The sequence below is a fragment of the Panthera pardus genome, unplaced genomic scaffold (genome assembly GCF_024362965.1).
Source record: "Panthera pardus isolate Hobbes unplaced genomic scaffold, ASM2436296v1 HiC_scaffold_13, whole genome shotgun sequence".
Lineage (NCBI taxonomy): Eukaryota > Metazoa > Chordata > Mammalia > Carnivora > Felidae > Panthera > Panthera pardus.
In genome coordinates, this window is record NW_026526688.1 from 92,094,618 (window position 1) to 92,117,947 (window position 23,330).

Here is a 23,330-nt window from a genome sequence, read left to right on the forward strand (position 1 = left end):
GGAGTCTTAGGAACAAAGATATTTATAAAGATGAATAAAACTTGGGAGTAAGTAAGAAAAGGAAGGCAAAGGAATGCATAGAATGAGGGCAGAGAGGAGGAAGAGAGTAATATCATATAGCAACAAAGCAGGAAGCAGAATATTTAGGGAAATTTGGTGAGGATAGTAAATAGCCTTTTTAGGAAAAGTATGTTTAATTTTCACTTTTACATTGTTTGCATTGCTTCTTGGTAAATGTTCTCCAGTTTCTTAAATCTTCAGTTAATCTGCCACATGCACCAATGGCTTGTGTAAGTGTTTCAGAGAATAAAATCAAGGATTGGGTTGGGTTCCTTGCCTGGTTCAATGAGGTACTAAGAAACTATAACAGCCAGATGAGTGAGATATATTTGAGGAAGGGAGTTCATCAAAAGCTTAAACTTCCAACTGCAGAGAATGAAACCCATCAGGAAGTTACAACACTTTCATGAAAAGCACTGGATTATTCACATGGTGAGGGTTCCTGAGTCAATCTATATCTCAGAGGACGGTGTGACTTAAGCTGACATCTGAATTTAAAATAAATGTAAATACAAATTAAGTCTTGAGTACTTCCTGAAGTTTTATTTTTGCATTAGCTTATGGACCTTTCAAGAGCACATGTATTTAGTTCACCAGTGTTTACTCAGGGTTTGTGTTCAACAATATTTGTTCAATAAATAACAATACCAATACCAGTGTATTCCCAAATAATGCCACTTTCTCCATGGCCTTCTCCATTTGAAAACATTTATTTTTTTAATATTTATTTATCTATTTTGAGAGAGAGCAAGAGCACACGTGCAAGCTGGACAGGGGTAGAGAGAAGAGAAAATCCCAAGCAGAATCCCACGACCCTGGGATTCATGGCCCGACAGGGAATCAATAGTCGTACACGTAATAGACTGAGCCACCCCAGGCGCCCCAACATTTGAAAACATTTATTAATGAAATTTGCACCCACTACAACATCCCACTTCAAAATCATACCCTGCGGGAAGAGATGCTGTTTATTATTCTCATGATGAAATCATAGTTTCAACTCCTCTCCACCTTACAAGTTTTTCAGGTACCTTATCCTTCTCATTCATCCAGATTTCCTATCTCCTCTACCCTGAATTTTATTTCCTTAATAATTGCTTCTCCTAAATCATCACCTAAATTCTCCTTATTATTGTGTTTTTCTACTGCTTTCCATAAGGACATGTGTGAAAGCATCCGTTGAATAAGTGATAAACAAGATGTCTCTGAATTTTGTTAAGTTTTTTGGCTATATACTTACTCTGGCCCTTTATTATCAAATGTTTTGATAGAAAATACTACCTAACAATCATCTTCTAAATATTTTGTATAAACTGCTTATGTTTTATACCTCATTATTTCAGTAAAGAGCATTAAAATAACCCAGTAGATAGTCTTCTTTTTTTTTTTTAATGTTTATTTATTTTTGAAGGAGACAGAGTGTAAATGGGGGAGGGGCAGAGAGAGAGGGAGACACAGAATCTGAAGCAGGGTCCAGGCTCCAGACTCTGAGCTGTCAGCACAGAGCCCGATGCGGGGCTCGAACTCACAAATCAGGAGATCATGACCCGAGCCAAAGTCGGATGCTCAACCAACTCAGCCACCCAGGTGCCCCATAACTTAGTACATAGGCTTTCAACAATGGACCTCAATCACCATAGAAAGTTCAACAATATTCAAGATGTTTTCATAAGAGGTTATTAATGTACTTTTACATTTGATTAAATATGTCTACTTAGTAGAGTTTCTGTGAAAATCTATTGTATAACTGTAGAACTCTGCTCATCCTCAGTCCAGTCAACTGGCACATCATTAATAAAAGATACCTTGACATTTATAGTACTGGTGTAAGCTCAGGTAAGTTTTGCTCTGACTTTTTCTCATCTAAATCAGTTAAACTATATCTACTTTATAAGGTTTTAAATAAAGTTCTATATACAAATCATCATGCATGGAACTGATAGTCAATGCATATTTTTATCAATTCATTGATTCAATTTGTTTCTCAATTTAAGCTTCGGACTGTAGCCTTTTCCTTTTCACAAATTTCTCTTTTCAGGAAATTTTAAAAAACATGTTTTAGATTTAGAAATAGGCAAAGGAGTCTGAAACCCATAGGTAGATGGTAATTTTCAGAACAGAAACATTTGGGGGGATGTTTAAGGATATCTTTTATATACATAGTTTCCAAACTGCAGTAGAGAAGCCCTGATATATTATTTAGATGTAATGGAAAAGACTCACTTAAGTAGTTTAAAACAATTAAGTAGGAGAGGCTCACTCTAAGGATGTTGCTGATTTATAGATTGAAGGCAACGGGACGCTGAGACAGAAATATTGCAACCTAGGGCCTCTTTAGAATAAGGCATCTCAGAGTGTCTCAGCTGCAGTATTTTGTCGCTCTTCCCCCTAGTGGCTGCCATGACAATTACATGATTGGTCTGACTAGCACAACAGCCTAGATTAAAGGTTACAGTTACGTGCTGGTTTCCTTAGGGCCCACACTGATCTGTACCTGTATTGTTTTAGAAGCAGAGCATGAATGCCTTTGGACTAAAACAATTGCTAAAAATCAGTACGATGTGGGAGAAGGTAAGAACTATATTACATTAATTGTGGTACACAATTCACAGAAGAAATGAGAGGCTTAAGGATCAGAACGTATTTGTTACAGCTTTACTACCCAAGTTCTATCATTTTACTTACAGCATTTTATTTTATTTTATTAATTTACAACTTTTTAAAAGTTTATTTATTTATTTTGAGACAGAGAGGCAGAGACAGGAGGAGACAAAATCCCAGGCAGACTGGGCACAGACAACGCAGAGCCCGACGCGGGGCTCGGGCTCACAAACTGTGAGATCATGACCTGGGCCAAAATTAAGAGTTGGCTGCTTAATTGACTGAGCCACCCAGGCACCCCTTTACCTACAGCATTTGAAAAATTGCTTTTCTAAATTAACCTCAAGCGAGGCAGGTAAAAAGTAATATAAGGCTAATATGCATTATTAGGTAATAATGTGATGTGATCCTTTGCTTACTAATTATAAATTTAAACTTTAGAGTTATCAGTTATTTCCTTTTCTTCCTAAATTTTGTCCTACATATTTGAAAAACACATTTTCAAATGTGAGTTTGAAATGTGAAAAACACATTTGAAGTAATATTTATATATACAAGACTCGGACATTTTTCATTGTAAAATTAAGAATCATGTGCTAAATCAATCCTAAGAATATTGGAAATATTAATCATATGAAAAATGGGTAAACCATGTTTGTTCTACCTGCAAGTGACTCTAACATGCATGCATTTAACCTACAGCAAACACTTAAAATGAGTCAAATAAATCATGAAGTTAGAAATAATTTTAATGACTGGAATGATTCTGATTCTGTATTCAAATACATTTTAAAGTATGCATTTCTTAAAGTACAAATATGGATTTATGAAATATTTATTTTTTTGTAAAAGTAATACTGTTTGCTAATTTTAACAAAGGATTTTCTTTGTTCAAAAGAAGAGAATTCAGAAAAATCTAATTGAGGTTATTCTCAATACTTAGAGAATCATAATAGTATATTCTTTTCAACAAATATATACTACTTTCACACACACACATCCACACATATATATGCAGCTATATGTGATTTTAAAAGATGACATCATATAAAAACATTGCAAAGCTTGGTTTTTCACTTAATATATTAATGAACACCTTCTGTTTTCTAAATATTCTTCTCGGTTGTAGTTTAGAATGCCTGCATATGATATTATCACATGCAGATACTATACTTTCGTTAATCTCTTCTGTTAGACATTTGAGTTTGTATCAATCCTTCACAAAATTATGCATTAAAACTTCTGTTTAAGAAATAATCAAAAGTCTATAAGTGCCACCAGAAACATGATCGATTAAAAATGATAAACTGAACTTCATCAAAACTAAAACGCTTTGTTCTTGGAAAGATACCACTAATATGATAAAATATGTGCATGCTAAAGATTGAGAGAAAATGCAAATCATATACCTGAGGATCTAGAATACACAAGCACTCTTTTTTTTTTTTTTTTTAACATTTTATTTAGTTTTGAGACAGGGAGAGACAGAGCAGGAACAGGGGAGGGGAAGAGAGAGAGGGAGACACAGAATCTGAAACAGGCTCCAGGCTCTGAGCTGTCAGCCCAGAGCCCGACGCGGGGCTCGAACTCACGGACCGCGAGATCATGACCTGAGCCGAAGTCTGCCGCTTAACCGACCGAGCCACCCAGGCGCCCCAACACAAGCACTCTTAAAAACAGCAATATGAAAACAACCCAACAAAGCATTAAGTAAAAGATATGAGAGAAAACATTATCATAAGGAGATTAAGGTGTCAACGCCATAAAAACATGTTCAACATCATTAGCCACTGGGCAAATAAAAATTAAAAACATGATGAGCTCCCACTACATACTATTAGAATGTCTGAATAAAGAAACATTCTGACAACACCAAGTGCTAATGATGTGGGGAATTGGATCACTTACATATTGCTGGTTGGAATAAAAAAATAATGATATAGCCATGCTCAACAATTGTTTCACCGTTTCTTGAAAATTAAACATACACTGACTTTAAACCCAGAAATTTTGGTCCAGAATATCTACTCTACAGGTAGATGTTCTTACTTTCACACAAGAACCTGCAAGTAAAGTGTTTAGAGCAGCTTTGTTCAAAATTGCTAAAAACTGGAAATAGCCCAAATGTCCTTGACTAAGTGAATAGATTACCAAATGGTGGTATATCCAAAAATATTATAATACTCACCAGTAAAAAGGGGCAAACTTTTGATATAGATAATAATTTGGATAAATTCCTAAGCCTTATGCTGAGGGAAAGAAGGATGCCCTAAAAAGTGACTTACTCAATACTTCAGTTACTTGACATTGTGGAAGAAATAAAATTATAGTGTTGGAGAACACGTTAGTAGTTGCCAGAGGTAATGGGTGGAGGGAAGGAGTGGATGTAAAAGGATAGCATGAAGGAGTTTTGGGAATGCTGGAATTATTCTGTATCCTGGTTAGGGTGGTGGTTACGGGTGTTATGCCTGTGTTAACATTTTCAGATCTTCATTCGTTAAGGGAAAAAGTCAATTTTGTTCTTTGAATATTAAAAAAAAAGTCTTTAAGTCACAACATATTTACTAGTACTTTAAAACAGTATGACATAGGGTAGGTCTATTTTTAATTTTTTGAGGAACCTCCACACTGTTTTCCAGAGTGGCTGCACCAATTTGCATCTTAAAAACTGAGAACAAACTGAGGGTTGATGGGGGGTGGGAGGGAGGGGAGGGTGGGTGATGGGTATTGAGGAGGGCACCTTTGGGGATGAGCGCTGGGTGTTGTATGGAAACCAATTTGACAATAAACTGCATATATTGAAAAAAATAAAATAAAATAAAACAGTATGACATCACATTAAATTATTAAATTAAATGTATATATATAAATGTATATACATGTGTATGTATATAAATGTATATGTATATGTATGTACATATATATTTGCATCTCTTAATATTAATATTGCCTATTTGCCCTTGGATAATTGAAGCGGAATCAGTGAGCCAAAAAACATTATAATTTTTTAATAAAAACATATTTGTTGGGAATCTACACTTACCTTAAAGTATCTGAGATTGTCTGTTTCCTGTACTTTCACCAACACTAAATCTTAGTCTGTCATTTTTGCCCTATTTCAGGCAAAGTCAAACTATAAATAAATTTATACTTACTTGATATTTGATTTAATATTCTAGTCTATTTGTATTATTCCCACTATTTTCTGTTCTTCTGTGACATGTTATTAGGAGCATTTGCACCCTACAAGGATTTGATATAGCCTATTCGTTTGGCATTGCTTTTGCCTCCAGTGGTCAGGAAATTTTAATTTGTTTTGAACCATTCACTAAATGAAGATGCACAATTAGGCTGCTACTTCGAAGACATAACTTCCTGCATGTTATTAGTCATTTATGTCTCTCTCATCTGCTTAGCCTTGAATAACAGTGCTGTGAGCTGTCAGTGACTACTGCACACGCTGGGAAATTACACCGCGAAGCAAATTTGATTGTACTGAAAAGACTTTCCACAGGACAAAAGCATAGATCTCTCTTCACACAATTTTGGACTCGTGCTAATGACTCATACAGTTGCGGGGCAGCCGCCAAGGAACGGTGTAAGAGGCCTAATGAATAGAAAAGCTAGACTGCCTGAGCTCTGCTCCAGAGCATTTTAGCACCTGGGTCGTAGGGTGGCGTGTAAAATCAGAAGTCTGACTAAATTGGTTTGCTCTTGTACTTTGGGACCCAGCACAAGTTCTTTTATTCCATAACGTGAACAGGTTATTAGAAAGTTTTATTCAGTTCATTAAAACAGGTTTCATTTTTCTGTTTAGGAAAGAATTGAAAATTTTCTTGAGTGGCACTTTGAAAATTTGGACGTGCCCTCAAACATTATCTGTAGGTTTAACTTATTCTAACAGAACTGTTGTTGAATATATGTTTGTGTACTTAGGTGTGCCCTGAGGGCCAAAAAAGGACATCAAATATCGGAAATGAAGGTAGACATCTTCCTGAAGTACTCTTGGTACTGGGTACCCTAGATCTGATTTGAAGGTGTATGTCTTAACAGATGCAGATGATATAATGGTATAATATTATGCAGCCTATTACATTTAGACATGCTAAAGTTATTGATGTTTTTCCGAGGTCTTTGTGAAAAGCAAAAGAGCTATTTCAGTGTTCATGGTGACAATTTAAAGTAAAAATTCCTTTCAAGGGAGCACTTCTATGGAAATGGTTTAATTTATTAGTTTCAGCAAAAGTTTAACATATTTTCCACTTACTGTTTGTAACACTTGACATCTTTGGTTGCCAAGGCAACAGGTATGATTGTCATATAAATAAAAAGAGGTAGAAATAAAAATTGTATGTATAGACAAAACTAGTCTCATGACTGGCATTTCTCTTAAGAAAAACAGAAAATTATATGGGTCATCAAGAAGAATAAATTACAAGTATGCCCATTATTATTTAGTTATGACTCCTTTAAAATAATTTCTGGAAGATCAATAATTTATTATTTTCCAAATAACATGGGTAAACTGATACCAAAAACTCCCTAAACTGTTTCTTTAAGTTCGGTAAGTTGCATCCACCGGAGCAAAATACACGGGAGAAAAAGATTATGTCTGCCTGCCTTTGGCATGGCCTCTTATACCCACCCTCTTCTCCTTTCTCTTCTAGACATCCACCTCGGGTGTTCCACTGAGTGGAGCCCCCTCTCCAACACCTGGTTGGAGTTGCTAGTTACTTTATCAACAATACCACCAAAACATCTCTTCAGTCTTTACTGCCATGCTGTGACTTCCCAATGGACAGTCTTAGCTTGACAGTTTGTCCTCTATGGTAACAATGTATTCAACCGCAAAATCATGTAACCTGTATTATTTGAAGTTTACTTTCCTGAAGGCAGTAATCCTACCTTGTTGTTATGGAAGTTGATATCCCTCTTATACAAAATCTATATAAAACAGATATCCTGCCACATGTGGGTATGGGTTTTCTTTTTTTTATTAAAAAAATAATTTTTTAACATTTATTTATTATTGAGAAACAGAGAGAGACAGAGCATGAGCATGGGAGGGACAGAGAGAAGGCGAGACACAGAATCCGAAGCAGGCTCCAGGCTCTGAGCTGTCAGCACAGAGTCCGACGCGGGGCTCGAACTCACAGACCGCGAGATTATGACCTGAGCCCAAGTCGGACACTTGACCAACTGAGCCACTCAGGCACTCCATGGGTATGGATTTTCAACATGAGTTGGCATTCACAGTACATCTAGCCCTACAATAAAACCCAAGCTATTGCTTATATTTAATAAAATGATCAATGATAATGTGAGTAGTGCTATTACTGTATTCAGAAGATTCCAAAGTTCAGTAAAAAAGATATTATAGTTAATATACAAGTTTTTAGTTAATATACAAAATATGGAAAAGAAAAAGTTAATAAATTATATAAATGTTAAAATGGATAAGCTCATTAAAAACCCATTACTTCTATTGCAATATCAGTAAAAGCTTAATAGGTTGTGATTATGGGCCAATTTTCCAGCTGAGGCTTCTAGTTCATACAAAATGTAAACAGGAAGAAAAAGCAGTGTGATATCAAAATTGTGGTACAAATAGATTACATTTTACTTTTAAAAGATAAGCTAAGTCTGGCAGACTTTTTCATTTTTTTAATGCATAATCTATTTTTTGAACTTCTAATCTTTTACATGTAATATACATGCAAGATTTTATGTACACAAGGTGTATGGGTGGAGTCATATATATGTGGCCACATATTCTTATAGGAGATACGTAGCTTCTTTAATGATGATCTTCATGTGGTGGAATGATTATAATATGGACACTCTCTTCTACTGATTTTTCAACCATTACTATTTCAGGAGTGTTTATCAAACTGCTTGCTGGACAAACGTTTGACAACACACATTGATTAAAACAACCACCAAAATACGAACAACAAAATAAAGATTTAATTTCTTATAACTGCGTGGCACATTCAGCTGCTGTTATTTCTCAGACAATTCAAATGGAACCAAATTTGTGGAACCTAATTCATCGAGTCCTCAAAACACTTCTGTTTTCCTAACTTTGGATTATTTTCCAATCACAGTGTAGGAACTCAAAAGGACCATTTATATCATGCCACTATGATATTGCCATCCACCATATTTGTAATAAAAAGAATGGCACTTTGGTGACAGTGTTCTATGATTTTTTATTAGCTATCTTGCCACTTAAAGTTTAGAAAAATGCATAGGTTGCATGGAATATATGTTAAGTGTGTCAAATACGACATTTATGACAGAGCTTCACTACTTTGAACATCTTCATCTTATCTAATACATGAAACCAAGCTTTATGGTCACTTTCCAAAGAACATACGATTTTAAATACTTACTTTTTGTAACCCTGAAAAAAATGCCACAATATTTTCAAGCTGTTCCTATCAACGCTATTATCAAAACAAGTGGTAAGGGAGATGGTGTGATAACTTAGTATAGATCTCTGTTCTCTACTGTTTAAAAATCCTTGGGAGAATATTTTCAGTATTCTTGAAGTCCAGCATAAATTTAGGCTGCTATTTGATGAAAAGCACGTTTTTTGTTGTTGTTGTTGTTGTTGTTGTTGTTGTTGTTGTTGTTGTTTTTTTCCTGAGCGGCGGCTACAGAGAAGATGTAACAAACCAAGCAGGAGATGAATACTACTTAAACACCTTGCAGACATTAACAACTGTTACCAGAAAAGAACTCTCCGAAGTAAATCTGAATATCACAACGTTTGAAAATATTCTAAGGTTAATCAAAGTTTATTTCGAAAGATTAGAGAACATCGTAGATATTCCGCTGTTGTAATTAAATTTATCCAAGTTTCTGTGGATGAATGTGTTACTAAAGTATACATAGAATAAAAGGGTTGATTAGGAACATGTGATTTTGAGGACTCAGCTAATATAAAACTTATGGGGGGGGGGAAACCAGTAAGAAGCCTCTGGGGGAAAAAATTTACTGCATAGTCTTCACTCTGACTCTGAACATAGCATATGATATTCTAAGGAAACGAGAATTTAAAGCTGAATCTGGCATGTTCTTTGTTTGTTCATGAAACATGCTACGTATGGGTCAATATAATAGGTATAATTACACTAAATGTTTTATCCCCAAATGCAAATCTTGAGACATTTTGCTACTGAGGTTAGAAAATAGAGCTTCACTGGTTCACAATGCAATAGACTTATCTGGGATCCTACAGAGAAATGGATCATTATTAAAATGAGTAACTGTAATAATACATGAAAAACTCTAACCATACTGCATTAATTAGAGACATAACTAAAGCAAAACAACACAGAAAGATTAAAAGTATTAAATGGAAAGCAGTGGACCACGAATGTGTCTACAAATAGAAATTAAGTTATGGTCATTTCAATGAGACAAAAGAGTATTCAAAGAGCTCTCTACAAAAGAAAAAGGAGATTTTTATATTAAGAGATACAAACAACCAAGAGGATATAATGGCTTATTATGCATATTGCAACAAAGCATTGAATATGTTAAAATTATTTTAAATGATGGCAAAACTTTCAGTTTTTTTAAAATTTTCAAGTTGAAAAATGTTAAATATTGAAAATCTATAATCATAGTGAAAGAAATTAATAGTCTTTTAAATGGGCAGGTCAAGTAAACAGATCATAAAGTAGGATTTGGAAGGTATCAATTAGAAGATGAGGATTATTTTTGTTTTTATATACACAAACACAACTTTGCACATATATGGAATGTATAATGTTTAAATGCTCACAGAATATTCACAAAATTAGACAAAAGAAAATTTTTTATATTCCAAAAGATAAAAATCATTCCAGGCATGTTCTTTACTACAAAGCAATAATATTTTGAACTTCGCAAAGGAAGCAACAAGGATAATCTATAACCATGAAAGTGTTTAAAATATTTCAAAAGAAATGATCAAATTAGAGATCAAAACTCATGACTGCTGTTAAATATTCAGAGTGTGGAAGGTCAATAAGTGGTATAACTCATGCTCACGTTTGAGCAACCCTGGGTTTGACTTCCAAATCTGTCCTTACTAAATGTGTAACCTTGGGTAATAACCTTGGGTAATTTACTCCACCTTATGTAAACACTGAAAGTACTTAACGTAATGTCTGTACAAAGGTACTCGGGAAATATGTAAATATTAACACATTTATCAGAAGAAAAGATATACCTTTAAGCAAATTAATTAAAAAGTAAAAAAGACTGAAAAATATAAAAATAAATAAAAGTAAGAAAAACTGGAACTAAATATTCGAGTACATTTAAAGAAAAAATGCTTTAAAAAACAGAAGGGAATTAATAAAGATGGAGAAAATAATGAAAAAGATGACCAAAGGACCCATTGATCTTATCAGTAACATCCAAAGTTCTTTCTGTGGAAAGACCAATAAAATAGGCAACTAAGAAACTCTCAAATGTAAGAACAGAATCCACTAAGGAAATATTAGAGGTGAATATACAAAAATGCCTTAGCTCTCTTATATGTCAATAGTAACATAACGGAGGGTATGATGGCACTAAAAGAACATAGTCACAAGAGCAAGAATAACTATAAAATATTGATGATTAACCTTAACAAACACCTGCCAAACAAAATATAAGAACATAAAACTTTGTAGACAAGAACTGATGATACGGAAATGCACATTAAATTTCAAGATGTGAATTTGAATTTTTTAAAATATTTTATTTTATTTTTTTATTTTTTTAAAATTAATATTTATTTATTATTGAGAGAGAAAGACAGAGCATGAGCAGGGGAGGGGCAGAGAGAGGGAGACACAGAATCTGAAACAGGCTCCAGGCTCCGAGCTGTCAGCACAGAGCCAGACACAGGGCTCGAACTCACAAACTGTGAGATCACGACCTGAGCCGAAGTCGGTCACTCAACCAACTGATCCCCCAAGGTGCCCCTAAATTTTTAAAATATTTTAATTATAGGCTAAATGTTTTATTTCATTCAACGCAACCTCAATAAAATATTTAGTAGAACTAAGTAAAAGGAGTTTAAAAATCACAAGAAAAGAGAAATGTTCAATAACAACACCGCTTTGAACTTAAATACAAACTATAAAGGAGAACTTGTTCTACCACATTTGAAATATGAAATTATTATATCCAGTGATAGGAGGATATCCTATCCTATAGTTTTAAACTAAGTATAGGATCTTCTAAGAGTGTGACAAAACTCATGAAGCTGACCTTGACTCTATTTATTTTGTAGTAAGTGACTGAAATACAATTTGAGTTTTAATCACTTTTCTTTATGTGTAACGTATTTTGCAATAAAAAAAAAATATATTTTGAAAACACTGAGGTAGTTATCCAGGCAAATTAAATGAAATCACTTATAATAGAAGACAAAGTAGAACTTTGTGTTCTAAAGATCTGTATCCTTTTCCAACTATCAAATGAATATCTACATTTCACTTTATTTTTTTCTGTGTAAATACTTTGCTTGCAAGGATAAAACCAAAGGCAGAGAAGCCTTTAAGCCATCCTCATGCCAAGTTTCTTGAAGGATATGGTGGGATGTCATCCTAGGAGATGTTTTTCTATAAAGCCCAGCAAAAAAAAATGTATTTGTGATGGAGAAGAAGAGAAAGAACAGAGTAAGAACATGAAAAATATTTCCTAGCAACTCATTTCTTGGCATTATGTCCAGTCAGTAACATTTACTAAAATGCTGAATGCACAAATATATGTTTTCAAATTTGTACTTAATTGTGATAACATAGAAATAATGCTTTGATATATGACCTGACCTCTTTTTAATATTTGTTAAAAACTTCTTGCAAGAAGTATCAGGTGTGTAGATCAGAGAAGTGATAATTAGCAAGGTTTCTACTCTACTGAATCTTACACCTCTCTTGCATAAAATTAGGTATTAGCTTTCTAAATTTATCAAAATGAACATCAGTTTTGGTTACAGTATGAAAAAAAAAGAAAATACCATGAAGAAGCTGGTGAATTGTGTCAAATTTCACTGATGATGATAATTATATATATATATATATATATGTATGTGTATATATATATATATGTATGTATGTGTATATATATATAATATGTTATATATAATATGCTATTCAGTTTTGTTTTATTAATCTCTTTCATGCAGCAGCCAGTTTGGAAGGAGAAGCATATGGATTAATGAATTTACATGCCTTGATTTCTCCCAGATACATTGTTCATATAACACAAACTAAACCATTGTTTATGGCTTGAAAAAACTGCCAGATAATCATCGAACAATGACATATTTTTGAAATAATAGAAGACTAAATTTAAAAAAGGTTAAGATAGGTTCAATATCATGTGTGTTTAAAGGACCAAATATTGAGTCAATTTCATCCCATGGAAGGCATCCTCCTATCTGTATGATTTCAAACTTGCTAATCCCTAAACTGTTTAGGACTCTATATAATAAAGAAAAATCTGACCAAAACAATCATGTATTTCTGGAGTTCTGCACTAGAGATAAAAGTTGTGGGAAAAAATGGGAATTAAAATGTTATGCATTTAAATGTTACAATGTTACACATCCTTTCCACTTATGTTTGAAAGTGAGTTCCTCCTACTCATCCAATTGTTCATTCATTCAACAGACATTTTTAAGCACCTATTAAAAAGCATAGATGAATCTGATAGCATTTGAAGATAACGACCATCACAAGGATGTAGAAAAAATGTAAATAATACCAGTAGTAGAAATAGCTTGTTCTTTACTGAAAATTTAATATGTACTGGTGTTTTGCCAAATATTTACATACACAATTTAAAGTAAATGGATGAGGGGCGCCTGGGTGGCTGAGTATGCTAAGCGTCCAACTTGGGCTCAAGTCATGATCTTGCGGTTTGTGAGTTCAAGCCCCGTGTCAGGCTCTGTGCCGACAGCTCAGAGCCTGGAAACTGCTTCAGATTCTGTCTTTCTATCTCTCTGTCTCTCTCTCTTCCCCTCCCCTACTCATGCTCTGTCTCTCTCTGTCTCTCAAAAATAAACATCAAAAAATTAAAAAAAAATAAAGTAAATGAATCTACAACCTCCTTAGATGTGGTAGAGGGAAAAAAGCACCCACCCCCATTCTTGGCCAATATCACCAAGCATAACCTACAGAAGAATTCAAATCTTCTCACTCCAGATAGTGCTTTAACCATCACATTAGATTGCCATGCCAAAGTAAGATAGCTCTCATCTAAAGGGCATTATGACTGTGGCAGACTTTTTGCTTACCTGCCTTTGAGCTAAGAGATGACATAATCTGGATGATTAAGCATGATTCACATTCTTACCCATGCTCCCCTACAGCACCAGTGACCTTCACTAAGCCAGGTAAATTCTAATCACCTCACTTTTCTCAAAATTACGATATGTAAATATGTCTCCTTTTGTTTCCTTCTTAGCATGAAAAGCAAGCCTTTACAAAATAGATGATCATCAAATCTGAAATGTCTGTCGCCAGTTACACTAATAAATTGTTTCCAGATTATATCGCCCTATAGCCATTTTGTTATTTAACTACAAAGCAATTGTCAGCCCTCCTCTTCCTTTCTAGGTGTTGTTAAACACCATTTCTCCCATAGTGCGTTTTCAGTTCACACTTCTCTCAAGAAACCATTCAAATATTGCTTTATATTACTGTATAATTGCTTTATTATGCTGTATTGACTCTTTCTGCCCTCAAATCATTATTGATCAGCACTACCATAATTGTTCTACTTTTTCATGATACCGTATTTGACCATGAAGTCGTATGTTGTTAACAAATAATGAAACAGCAGGCTTTAAAATCATAGTTATGATGTTCTTTTTTTTCTTTCGTTAGAGCTTAATTGCATTTCATTTCAGTATCTTATTTTCTTCCACTACTGCAGACATCACTGTGACTTTAACACTCTCTATAAAATTTCTTTCTTAAGGAGGGCAGAAGTAAAAGAAGAGAAAGGATTAAATCGTTTGACAATTTCTTACCACTTACGAAAGGGCAAACACATGGCAACATCTTATTGGGGACAAATGACTGGTCTTCCATTCTTGGGTTCTCAGTAATAATAGTTGTGTTTAACTTTGTTAGTTAATACTTAGCAACACTTAAACTATGTCACTGATCTGCAAACAGAAATCGCGTGTGCAGTCTGTGCTATGTATGCTCCCCTTTTTTATGGAGCAGGAAAGAAAGTTTCAAGGATGCTGAGAGTGACCTAAATCCATGTCATATGTGATATTGGACCCATCTCTTCTAAAGGTAAACTGACCACAGGCTTATTCTTCACTCACCCCCAAAGCCACATTTCTTGCCCCCTCTTTCCTTCAAAGTCTGCATTCTTCATACGAGCTTTACATAAGCTTCCTTAAAATTTGATCAAGGTAAAATAATAATACAATCTTGGATTCTAATCCAAACTTTTTACCTAATTTAGGCAGATTATAAACTCTTTTGATACTCGGTTTGTTCAGTTATAATAACTGAAGGAAATATACACAGAAAGCACTTCTCATACATTCTTAAAAGTCACGTTTATGTATGATAGTATGATAATCAGTTTTGTTTTCAATTAATTAACTGTGAGATAAGTTATTTAGATTTCAGTAACATAAATTACTTTTCATGGCATTCTTTTTTTTTTTTTAATTTTAACGTTTATTCGTTTTTGAGAGACAGAAAGAGACAGAGTGTGAGTGGGGGAAGGGCAGAGAGAGAGGGAGACACAGAATCCAAAGTAGGCTCCAGGCTGCAAGCTGTCAGCACTGACCCTGACGCAGGGTTCAAACTCACTGTGAGATCATGACCTGAGCCAAAGTCAGACACTTAACTGACTGAGCCACCAGGTGCCCCCTTTTCAAGGCATTCTTAAAGAGACTTTTATGAAATCTCCTATAATGTTCATCGAATGCAGGAATCGAACTACTTACATTAAAGAAAATTCACCACTCTTAAGGCTACCAATTCTATAACTGTTAAAGGTTTACATAAAACCTTACATCATCTCACATCATTTTGGTATTAGTCACAAATGTTTGGTCTAGCGCTCCAGATTTCATTCTGTGGGATCACAGCTCAGTGGGAGAAAGCAGCTCTAAGCTTTCAATTTTTAGAACTATGTTACTTTTGGCTTCTTTATAGACATCTGGTATTTGTCTCTATCCATGGAAACAATACAAAAAAAAAAGGGAAACAGGGTTGTTATCTATTTACCTCAAACACAGAACACCATAAGTATCATTTCCAATCTATTCAAATGAATTGGATGGATTTTCTTTTATTTTCTTTTTAAAATACCTAGAACTACTCTAGTAAGGTTTCTTTTCCCCCCAAGTTCAAAACAAAGCTGTCACTTTGGTATACATAAAAATATCAACATGCTACAAAGTATCTACATATCCCTTTCAAATAATGGTTTACTTTATTCTAAACCAAAGAGAATTAAGGACAGTTATTTCCATCTAAATTGTAAATTAATATTTCAATAAATACAAAATTACTCAAGAGAACTTCTTGAAAGGTTAGTCTTACAACAGTATATTAGAATCAAACCAAATTATTCTCAATTGATCTCATATCATTCAAAGTAAAAAAATATGTAAATCCATTAAACATTCAGCATTAAAGGAAAGGAAAGGAGAGAATAAAGGAAGAGTAAAGGAAAACAAGTATGAAACAAAGGACGATGCATTCATTTATGTGCAAGTATTTACAGTGTGTGAATCTGGAAAAAGTATGTTGTCCTGATCATTTTTTAAGTTTATTTAATTATTTTGAGAGAGACAGAGACAGCATGAGTGAGGGAGGAAAAGAGAGACAGAGAGAGAGAGAGAGAGAGAGAGAGAGAGAGAGAGAGAGAATCCCAAGCAGGCTCCAGGTTGCCAGCACAGAGTCTGAATTGGTGCTTGAACACACGAAATCATGAGATCATGATCTGAGCCGAAACCGAGAGTCGGATGCTTAACCAACTGAGCTACCCAGACATCCCTGTCCCTGGGCATTTAGCCAGGGAGTTGTGCTGGAGTGTCAATCTCTCTCTCTCGAGAGAGAGAGAGAGAGGAAGAGAGAGAGAGGGAGAGCGAGAGGGAGTCCAATGGGATAGACTTAAACCTCAAGCACATTGTCAGACTAAGGTGAAATGTTTTGATCACTGTAGAAGTAGTAATTACTACTGTGTTTATTAAACCAATATGTACTCCACAGTGTTTCATAACATGACAATGTATACTTACAATAGCTTGTAATTCCATATTTCCTATTATAACATGAATAGAATCAACCGTCATTTTCGGTATTATTCAGATGCTACAGAGACACAGAAAGTGTCTCTGAAAGTGAAAGTGAAACAGCATGCATTATCCTGAATAGTTTATAGCAGGACTTCTGCAGAACCCAAATTTTCAGTGATCCTGCTGAATTAAGAAAGTACTTGCAGTTTTATCAAAGATTGATGTGATTCCAAAAAGAAACTCCAATTTTTTAAGTTAATTTAGAGAGAGAGAGATAGAGAGAGACCTGTGCAAGTGGGGGAGGAGCAGAGAGAGAGAGAGAGAGAGAGAGAGAGAGAGAATCCCAAGCAGGCTCCATGCTTTCAGTGCAAAGCCCAACACAGGGCTTGAACTCACAAACTCTGAGATCATGACCTGAGCCAAAACCAAGAGTCAGACACTCAGCTGACTGAGTCACCCTAGCACCCAAAGAAACTCCAGTTTATATTGAAATGATGCTTCCTGAAGCACTCAGTAATTTCTAAAACACATAGAAAATAGATGCGTCAAGAGTCAGAGACAATCAAATGTCTTCTTGATTTTTAAAACATGATGCTCCTAAAGTAACAGTAAGACGACAAATCTTTGAAAAACTCTCCAATTGATGATGTATTTTGAGGAGGGAGTTTGTGAGAGTTCTTTCCCTTTTCCCACCTGCCAGAATGTGGTACAAGGGTGCACTTCTAGAATGATGATGTAAGGATCTCTGCACAAACTCCCCAGCAAAACAACCATAAATGGTGAAAGTTATTTTTTAAAATTATTAGGGCATTTAGCAAATGAATAAACTTTATTCAACAGAATCTACGGGGGTGCCTGGATGGCTCCGTCGGTCAAGTGCCCAACTTCAGCTCGGGTCATGATCTAACGTTCGAGATTGAGCTGCACATCGGGCTCTGTGCTGACAGTACAGAGCCCACTTTGTATCCTCTGTCCCCCTCGCTCTCTGCCCCTCCCCCACTCGTTCTCACTCCTTCTTTCTTTCTGTGTCTCTCTCTCTCCCTCCCTCTCAAAATAAATAAATAAATAAAAACTTAAAAAAAAAAAAAAAGGAAAAGGAAATCTATAAATCCCAGTAAGGGAAGAGAATCTGGGGCATTTGAGCAAAAGCCTGTTCTCTTTGCCCCACCTGGCTTCGTTTATCCGAGAAGACAAGGCTCTGCCCCCTGCTTTCAGTTTATGACTGCAGAGATCTCCCTGGGAAGGACTGACGAGAAGCATTTCTTATGGCTCCCACCTCTGTACTGGCTGAGGCAAATTTCGAACAAGTGCAACCAAAATTTTGAGAGCTTCCTTTCTCCCCACAACCCACACTTGGGGCACAGTCTCTAATCCAGGTGTGGTTAGGTAAGAATGCTGAGGCCCGATTTAAAAAAAAAAAAAAAAAAAAGCTACAGCAGGTAGCTAGCTACTAATCTCAGGCTCCAACATCTAATCTGCAGCTGCAGTCAATCCATGCTAAATTTAGTCCATCCCCTTTAGGATTGTTCAAGTCCAATTACTGTTCCTAACAAACATGAATGAAGGCGGTTGTGAGAGCAACTCCCCTAGTCATTTCTTCAGAATCTTCCTCCTTGTCACATTAGTTCCCTGCTGTGACATCCTGGTTCCCGCCAGGCTCTCAGTCAGACATGGAAGTGTCCTCTTTGTCCCTGATGGTTGCACAACATCTCATTTTTGTCCTTAAAAAAAAAAAACAGGGAGAGTGGTATAAGGAAGTGATCAGTAGTGACACAAATTCGGATCTAAAGCCGAATTGAGTAAGTGATTCTGGACAGGTTGCTTAACCTGTTTCTCCCCCCAATGTTCTGTTCTGTAAAATAATGATAATAATAGAAAATATGCCATAAGATTGTTGTATTTAACATATAAAAATTACTTCAAATAGTGTCTGGATCTAGATGCATTTGTTGGATCTATGCCTGATACAATATTAAAGCTCTATCTTTAATACACGTACAATTTTTCTTTTTTTTAATTTTTTTAACGTTTATTTATTTTTGAGACAGAGACAGAGCATGAACAGGGGGAGGGGCAGAGAGAGAGGGAGACACAGAATCGGAAACAGGCTCCAGGCTCCGAGCCATCAGCCCAGAGCCTGACGCGGGGCTCGAACTCACGGACCGCAAGATCGTGACCTGGCTGAAGCCGGACGCTTAACCGACTGAGCCACCCAGGCGCCCACACGTACAATTTTTCAAATATGATCTTTACAACTACTATATTGTGAGCCAGTATTATATTTTTTAACAAAAGAGAAAACTGAGGGCCAAGGATATTAAATTCTATAACTAAATATCACCCTGAAGATATCAAAGTCAAGAATTGAACCCGGATCTGCTGAGATTTCAAAACATAAGTCTCTCACTTAAGTCATTGTTATTGTTGTATACAGTCCTCAACAATAATTCACAGATACACAGAGAGAGAATGATAAGCAAGCTCCATGCTCAGCATGGGGCCCGACATGGGGCTCCAGCCACGACACCAGGAATCATGACCTGAGCCGAAATCTAGAGTCAGACATTCACCCGACTGAGCCACCCAGGCGCCCCATATACCATTTTAAAATAGAATGATCAAAGCATCAATCACTCTATAATGATCCCAAAACCTCTGTCAAGAAAACACCTATTTAAAACGAATTCTATTTTATAAGGATGTGAGTCACTGGCTTGGTGAATGATTCAGTTTTTTATAACTATTCTAAGTGCTTTATTTTCATTAGCTTTTATAAGAGGGGAGGTATCCACCTTCTTAGCATGGGGCAAGAGAAATTTTCCTCATTATTATTCAGTCTTTATTCTATTGAGTATAAAGGGGACCTGTCAAAGATCCAAAGAAATACATGAAGAAACTTTTTTTCTAACTTTTTCCTATAAATACACTTTCTCTCTCTCTCTTTCTTTGTCACACGTATATACACATACATTCATATATATGCACATATCCACACACATGTACACATACATATACATAGCTGTACATACACATACATGTGCACGTGGATAAAAATCACATATGGGAAATTAAAATTTCAAAAAAACTTAAAGAAGAAAATTTTCATACTTTTCACGTTGTACTGATTTTATAGCACAATTTTCAAGTCTTTACAATGACAATCCTATTCTTTGTTCATCTATAACATTTTTAATTTTTTTTAAGTTTTATTTATTTTTGAGAGACAGAGAGAGACAGAGCATGATTAGGGGAGGGGCAAAGAGAGAGGGAGACACAGAATCCGAAGCGGGTTCCAGGCTCTGAGCTGTCAGCACAGAGCCTGACGCGGGGCTTGAACACACGGACTGGGAGATTTTGACCTGAGCCGAACTGGGAAGCTCAACCTGCTGAGCCCCCCCAGGCATGCCTATGAGATTTTTAAATACAAAAATATATCCTTACCAACAGAATGCTCTTGAAATAGACTGTTGCTCTAACCTGGGTTGAAACCAGACTGTACTAATTAGTTTTGCATTACTTACCCTCCTTGGGTAATTTTTAGTGCCTTAATTTATAAAGTAGATATCATGACATTAGTAACTACCTCAGAGTCTGATGAGAATTAAATTAGTTTCTGCAAAGTTATTAGAACAGGACATGGCACATGACATTTGTTTCTCTCAACTATTCTGTTTTCCTTAGATTTGACTTGCTGAGGCTCTGTTATTTAACTTCACTCTGTGCGAGTTCATTATCATTTCTACGTCTTTTGTTTTTTTCACCAATAGTTTAGAAATATTTCAGTTAGGTTTCTTTGCCATCTCATGACTACTACAATCACCCTCACATTATTTTGACTTTGATCTATCATGGATATAAATTGTACTGTAAGGATAGCTCTTCCTTTTTTCTCCCTACTGCTCACTTTTTGTCTCAGTGTATTGTTGTTTGTATACTTTGGTCTCTGTGTTTTCACCTCTTCTTTTGTTTCTTTCTTTGAGTATTTCATATTGCTTCACCTTCCCTAAGGATGCTGAATCTCTTATATCATCTCCATGATCAATCTCTTTTTTTTTAATTTTTTTTAATGTTTCTTTATTTTTGAGACAGAGAGAGACAGAGCATGAACGGGGGAGGGTCAGAGAGCGAGGGAGACACAGAATCCAAAGCAGGCTCCAGGCTCCGAGCTGTCAGCACTGAGCCCGACGTGGGGCTCGAACTCACGGGCCGCGAGATCATGACCTGAGCCGAAGTCGGACGCTTAACCGACTGAGCCACCCAGGCGCCCCCAATCTCTTTTTTTTTTGACTGGAGAAGAATTTTCTGACCCCATCTTTGCCAACAGATAGTAGACATGGATTTTTCCTTGGGCTCTCTCGTTTCTATGAGGGGCCTAAGAAAATAGAGATATGAAATAAGCAAAACAAGGGCACCTGGGTGGCTTAGTCGGTTAGGCATCTGACTCTTGATATGACTCAGGTCATGATCTCCCGGTTCATTAGTTGGAGCTCTGCGCTGACAGGGCAGAGCCTTCTTGGGATTCTGCTTCTTCCTCTCGCTCTCTGCCCCTCCCCACCCCCCCACACAATCTCTCTCTCTCTCTCAAAGTAAATAAATAAACTTAAAAAAATTCAAAATTAAAAAATGAAGAAAAACAGAAAGGTTTTCATGTTTAAAGCTGGAGGACTATTGATCCACACTTTTGAATCTATATTTTGTGCCTACAAGTCACAGAGACGACCTTGGATGGTAGAGGACCTGCTCTTATTCCTGATTATTTATTTTATTCTTAGGAAGGGATACACTAAAATTTACCACACCTAATATGTCTTTTCTCTACCATGAGAGCTTTAGTTATGAAGACCTCACTGGACTCTCCTCCCATCAAACTGTAAGGAAGGTTCTCCAAATGGTCCAAGACTTTTCTACTTCAAAAGGCAACTTTGTCGGGGCACCTGGATGGCTCAGTGGGTTGAGCCTCCGACTTCAGCTCAGGTCATCATCTGGAAGTCAGTGAGTTCAAGCCCCACATCAGGTTCTGTGCCGACAGCTGGGAGCCTGGAGCCTGCTTCAAATTCTGTCTCTCCCTCTCTCTGCCCCTCCCCCACTCATGCGCACACGCTCTCTCTCTCTCTCTCTCTCTCTCTCTCTCTCTCTCTCTCTCTTTGTGTTAAAAATAAATAAAAACATTTAAAAATTGTAAAAAATAAAAAAAAAAGCAACTTGGTTGTAAAAGTATGATAACCAGGAATTTTCACCGGTAGAAACTCTGATATCTAAGACAGTGGGTAACGTTATGAGAATCTTCCAGCATTCCCAAGGTCGGCAGGTATTTCCTCTTTTTCACATAGCGTCATACGCCTAAACCACTAAACAGTAAACAGGCTTCTCCATGCAAACCAATAGGCTTTATGTTATATGACCATTCCCTTCCTATTTTAACAACAGCTGTAGCATTAGTTTTCTTGTTAGAACTTGCAGGGTTATATTTTTTGCTGTTTTATTCTTGAATATTTCTTTGGGCAACTGAATAAATTTTATCCTTTTGCAGGTTGGTTTATCTATTGGAATGCTCAAGTTCTATGCTATTGATCAGGTGATGGATTCATGCCCCTCTCTTCCCTTAGTAATTGCACTATTTTGAATAAATTATATTTCTGGAAATTTCAGTCTTTTCCCCCACCTTGAAAAAATTATTTAAACACAGCAATCGTAAAGGGGTAAAGGTGTTTCATGAAAATTGTGGCTTATTTGGTTCAACTTTTAACGTCCTAGGAAGATGTTTTTTAAAATTGTGTTCACTTTTGCATTTTGTAAACTTCTAAAATAAGTTTTGAGATATATGTGTTGTTTTGCTTCCTTTTGAGTTTTAAGTCCTCAGAAAAATGACGAATCTTGCGGTCTAGAAAGATTTCAATTCTGGAATGTGATAAAGAGATGAAAAGCTGAAAAATGGAATATATGACTTGCAGTGGGGAAAGGACTGTATTTATTTTTATCACATTCTTTAAGACGACAACTACTATGTGAAGGTAGAAAATCTTCTCAAGGACAAAAGAGAGGAGTCTGATTCAATTGATGTTCAAAAGTCATATATTTTTTATAACTTCTATATAAATCCTAAGATGCTATTTTAGACACTAATAAAAGTGTTTTCTTTAAAACAAACAATGCAACTGGGCTTTAAGAATGTCTTTTCTGAGAAGGTAACTCTGAATCTTTAAATAACTTACCTTTCAGTAAAAGGTAGCCATGGGATATGTTCACAAATGAACACATCATTTATAGCATGTAAAAGCCAAAGTTGGTGTTTTATTCATTGAAAATCATGAAACTGTCATGAAATTGCCTTAAAAGCTTTTTCAGAAACACAGTCTCTTGTTTATTTACTAAAGAACAACTGATATAAAGAACTGTATTTGAG